Raw genomic sequence first — 5,954 nt, forward strand, 5'->3', positions numbered from 1 at the left:
TCAGAGAAGAAGGGAGAGGGAGAGAGATAGAAACATAAATGATGAGAGAGAATCATTGATCAGCTGCCGCCTGCACATCCCACACCAGGGATCAAGCCTGTAGCTTGAGCATGTGCCCTGACCAGGGATCGACCCATGACCTCCTGGTTCACAGGTCAATGCTCAACCACTGAGCCACACTGGCCAGGCTGGTAACTACACTTTAACTTTCCTTTGGGGAGACACTTATTCTCTACTTTTAGTCCCTAGGGTTGACATGAGACTGACCCCATCTGCCCCTTCAGGAGCAGTCACACAATCCAGGTGTATTAGTTGTCTATTGCTGGGTAACAAATAAGTCCAAAACCTAGTGGCTTAAGACAACACATTCATTTTTTCACAGATTCTATGGCTCAGGAATCTGGGCAGGGTTTAGTTGGATTCTGTGATGATGGTCTCTCATGAGGTTGCAATTAAAGGGTCACCCAGGGCTGGAGTCTCATCTGAAGGCTCAGTGTGGAAGAATTTGCTTTCAAACCGCCTCTCATGGTTGTTGGCAGGATTCAGTTCCTCAAGGGCTATTGGACCAAGGGCCTCAGTTCTTTGGTGACTGTTGGCTGAAAGCCACCCTTATTTCTTGGCAATGTGAGTATCTCCAATATGGTAGCTTGCATCTATGTCAACAAGAGAGTCTGATAGCAAGATGGAAGTCACAGTCTTTTGTAACCTAATCACAGAAGTGACAATCCCTCTACATTGCCATATACTCTTCCCATAAGCAGTCTGAGATAACTTCTGAAAATGGTTCACTATTCACTTGATCCAGAAAACCCCACAAAATCATGCAAATCAAGGGGTTCAAATCTTCTTGTTCACTTTAAGAATACTCGTGAAACTGCTTAGGCCAGTGGTCGGCAAACTCATTAGTCAACAGAGCCAAATATCAACAATACTTCTTCAAAATAGACTCGCCCAGGCCGAAAACCAACTTCTGCGCATGGGCCACGAAGTTTCAGTCGCACTGTACGTGCGTGCCCGCATGTGGTATTTTGTGGAAGAGCCACACTCAAGGGCCAAAGAGCCACATGTGGCTCGAGAGCTGCAGTTTGCCAACCACGGGCTTAGGCCATCAAGGGTATACACATTCAAAGAGCCACCAAGTATCTGAAGGATGTCATTACAGAAACAATGTGTGCCATTCCATGTGCCATACCAAACAGAGGGGCTGGACACAGGGTCAGTGGTCCAAAAAGAGTGCTGTATTTTTGCTGCACATGCTTTAAAGAGCAGAGAGTAATGCTGAACTTAAGGGTTTACATGTAGATTCTCTGGTCATTGAGCACATCCAGATGAACAAAGCTTCCAAGATACAGCCCAGAATTTACAGAGCTCATGGGCGGATTGACCCTACGTGAGCTTTTCTTGCCATATTGAGGTGATCCTACTGAAAAAGAGCAGATTGTTCCTAAACCAGAAGAGGAGGTTTCACAGAAGAAGAATATATCGCAGAAGAAACTGAAGAAATAAATTTATTCCAGGAGTAAATTCAGCATAAAATAAATGCTAATAAAAGTAAAACGAACAAAAAGTAAAAGTAAGTTACTCAAGAGGTGGAGACTACACTAGAGTATGGTTACTAGGAAGTGGGGGCTGACTTAGAGGCTGAGTTAGCCTAACTCACAATAACTGATTCAAGGAATATATTGCAGAAGAAACTGAAGAAATAAATTTACTCCAGGGGTAAATTCAGCATAAAATAAATGCTAATAAAAGTAAAACGAACAAAAAGTAAAAGTAAGTTACTCAAGAGGTGGAGACTACACTAGAGTATGGTTACTAGGAAGTGGGGGCTGACTTAGAGGCTGAGTTAGCCTAACTCACAATAACTGATTCAAGGATGAGTATCCAATCAGAGTCAATCAGATGTTTACCGGAATCTCTGGGAAAGTGGCTTTGCTGGTAGAAGAAGGTAAGCTTGAAACTGGAGGATAATCTGCTTAGAGTGAAAACAGAATAAACAAAAGATAGGGAGAGACAGATGCCTGATAACATCGTTTGAGAACTGATACAGTCTGGCCTACAGCAGAACCTCTGGAGCTTTTAGTTATGTAAACAAACCAAGGCTTTCCCTCTTCTTCTTACATTGGTTTCAGTTGGAGTCTGTCACCCACAACCAAAGGTTCCTAACAGATGAAAGGTCTCAGAGATGCCCTGGATTCAGTTTGCCCAAACCCAATTTAATTATCTTTATCTTCATCTTCCCCACACACCAGCTCCTCTTGCTAGGTTCTATTTTGCAGTTAAAAGTATAACGCAGTTGCTTAGACTGACAACCTTGCTGTCATCTTTGCTCTTCCTTAGCTGCTGTGGAAATTGGAACAGCCCATGGACTATGGATTGGTTCTATGGAACCATAAAAGAGACTTTCTGCTTTGCAATGATAGGGGATGCCCTAAGGTGACCCAATGAAACACAATCTTAAGTATAGGCAAACAAGTAGCTCTAGGTTTTTCTCCAAGTCATTAGACGGTAACAGAATTTCTGGATGCGAATCACATGATTGAGAGGATGAGAAGAGTGTATCTGACTCTCATATCAAAACACACCATAGACTAAAATGAAATTCTGGCAAACTGCCTGGTGAGCTTGTGGTTTGGAAGGCACCCTGGGCTGCATTTGTGAAAATATTGCTTCCATATCTAAGGCAGATTAAAGGAAATTCTGTCGTTTGAAAGTCACTCATAACTTTTTACGTCTTTTTTCCTTAGGGTTCCAGTCATAATTCGAATCCTTCCCTTTCCTTCCCTATGCTACTTTCAGTCAAGTTGCCCTAAACCCTGTGCATTCTCCGCTCAGACGTGTCCTGTTTTCTCCATTCCCTTGCTAGTTTAATGCCCACCTTGGGGTCTTGTATCACCTCTGAAAAACTTTCCTTTCCACCTTCATAACTCAAACCTCAGGTCATTTATCTGCCTCAAACTGTGATGGTGCCCTAGTGGTAGACCATGCTTCCTAACCTTTACTGGGTCATGGGTCCATTTATAAAAAGGTGATGAAAATCTTTCTAGAAAAATCTGTGTTTTGTGTTTTGCTGTACATTTCAAGGGGAACATGAACCCTCTGGAGTCCCTTTATGCACCCGACCCACGTGGTGACATATCCTCTCCTCCCTCAAGGTTAGACCTTCTTAAAGAGAATATGTTACAAACTGCTTAACATGGCATTCAAGGCCTTCCAAATTTACTCTTACCTGCTTTTTTGGCAGCACCTCTGTCTTCGGTGGTTGGGGTTATTTGATGTCTGATTTCCCACCAGACCAAGAGCCTCCCTGAATGGTGCCCTTTCATTTTTCCTTGCTCTATCTTCCCAGATGGAATGGAAGTTTCTCAGGAGCAGCAACCAGAAGGCCCAGAATAGTGCTAGATAAATTGTTGGTTCATTGTCAGATTTATTTTATTCTATTTATTTATTAAAAATATATCTTTATTAATTTCAGAGAAGAAGGGAAAGGGAAAGAGAGATAGAAACATCAATGATGAGAGAGAATCACTGATTGGCTGCCTCCTGCATGTCCCCTACTGGGGATCAAGCCCGAAACCCAGGCATGTGCCCTTGACCGGAATCGAACCTGGGACCCTGCAGTCTGCAGGCTGATGCTCTATCCACGGAGCCAAACCAGTTAGGGCACCAGATTTATTTTTAATTTATTTTATTGTGGAAAGAACACTTAAACACTTAACATGAGACCTATCCACTTTATTTTTTATTTATTTTGACTTATTTACTTTTATTTTAAATATATATTTTTTATTGATTTTAGAGAGGAGGGGAGAGGGAGAGGGAGATATAAACATCAATGATGAGAGAGACTTATTGATTGGCCGCCTCCTGCATGCAGGATCGAGCCTGCAACCCAGGGAATCAAACTGTGACCTCCTGGTTCATAGGTCGACACTTAACCACTGAGCCATGCTGGCTGGGCTTCTCCTTTTTTAAGGCTGAATAATATTCCACTGCATGTATATAACACATTTTAAAAATTCACTCAATTGTTGATGGGCATTCAAGTTGTTTTTACATCTTTAGTATTGTACTTATGTTGCAATGGATTGCTAGAGTCATTATTTGAAGGAGAAAGGATCTTGGGGTGATGGGCCTAGCTAATATGATATAATGTCATCTGCTTCAAATCTATAGTTGGAGAGAGTTCTGTTTTCAATTTTAGTGGACCCCATAGGTATAGGGACTTCTCAGATGTGTGCCATGATTTTGGTTTTGAAAATACAGGTCATCCCCTGGTGAACTTACCACATTTGCCGGTTACTGCTGCCAGAAATCCTTTTTTGGTAGCTGGGGTCCGTTGAGACCCCAGAGAAACAAGGAACTGGCCCCAGTTCGTGGATTCCTAGGTGAGTTAATTGACTTCATATTAAAGCTCTGACTCAACAGTAACCCCCCCCACCCCCGGCCTTAAGCCAGGGCAGGAATGTGTCCTATGTGCCTCCAAAATGGACATTCCGAGGAAATCTGGGACAATACAATTGCTCTTCCTTGGCCATATTTCAAAATTCCTCCTGCATTTCAGTCCTCCCCCACCTCCCCCACATACACAGGGACATTTCCCATTACACGGTGGGAAGTGGAAGAAAGACGTTATCAATCCATAAAAGTACACATTCTGGGGTGGGTGTGGGTTCAAGGACTCTCTGTCCTGTGTAACACTGTCTTCCCAGTGCCTGAAACAATGCCTAGAACATATTAAGCATTTGATTAATACTTGCTGAGCAAAGTAATAAATGAGAAAACAGGAGGTGTCAATGATCTTGGCTTCTAATTTGTAAAAGTTGTCTTCAGAAACCTCTCTACTTTCTTTGTAGGCATTTGATATCTTGTAATTTTATCCAGCCATAAGCATTGAAGGATGTGGGTTCTACTAGACATGTCAGCACCAGTGGGATGACTTCAAATTTCTCCCATGTGCAACATTTGCAGCATCAGTAAATTAGATGCATTGTGTGGGAGGGCCTCAGGTGATGGTGTCAAGCTGCTATGGTCTGGGTTATCAGTTCAGATTGGATTCTACCTCATGACCCTTGATGGCCACTCAGGCTCCAGCCATCATCTTTTATTCCAGCCAGCAGAATGGTGGAAGGAGAACTGAAGAAAAGTGTGCCCCTCTTTTAAGGCGACCTCCCAAAATTTACCTATGGTACCTCTGCTTACACCCCATTAGGCAGAACTTAGTCACATGGCCACAGCTAGCTTCAGTGAAGGAAGTCTTCATTTCAGGAGGCTGTGCAACCAGCTGAAAGTCAGGGGTTCTAGTACAAAGGAGAACGTAGGAAATATTTTGGGAGAGACCGTTGAGATGGTTGGGGAGGTGGTTTGACATGGAAAGTCTGGCCTTGCCAAACCAGAGAAACTTCTCTGAATTCATGCTCCCACTCACAGCTCTTATCTACAAAGCATGTCACCAGCCCCAAATGCCACCTGAGGGCAGAGGAGTCTGAGATGTGGCCAGAAAGCATGGCTGCTGGAGTCAGATGGTTGTAGGTTCCAATATGTCTCTGGACCTCTCCTTTCCTCCCTTTATGAAGCGAGGAAAACAATACCCACTGTGCAAGGTTGTGGCATTTTACTACTGGGAAATTCCTGGGACAGTTATTACCCATGAACGGTACTTTCTTTCTGGTGGTAAAAACATATAACACAATTTACCCTTTTAACTATATTTCCTGTACCGTACAGTAATGTTAACTATATGCACATTGTTGTGCAACAGATTTCTAGAACTTTTTCATCTTGCAAAACTGAAACACTACACCTGTTGAACAACCCCCTTCCCTCTCCCCCTCTAGCCTCTGGCAGCCACCATTCTACTAAGAGTTTGGCTAGTTTAGATACCTCGTATAAATGGAATCATACAATATTTGTCTTTTTGTGACTGGCTTATTCATTTAGCACGACATCCTCTA

Source organism: Myotis brandtii, unplaced genomic scaffold (genome assembly GCF_000412655.1).
Source record: "Myotis brandtii unplaced genomic scaffold, ASM41265v1 scaffold854, whole genome shotgun sequence".
NCBI lineage: Eukaryota > Metazoa > Chordata > Mammalia > Chiroptera > Vespertilionidae > Myotis > Myotis brandtii.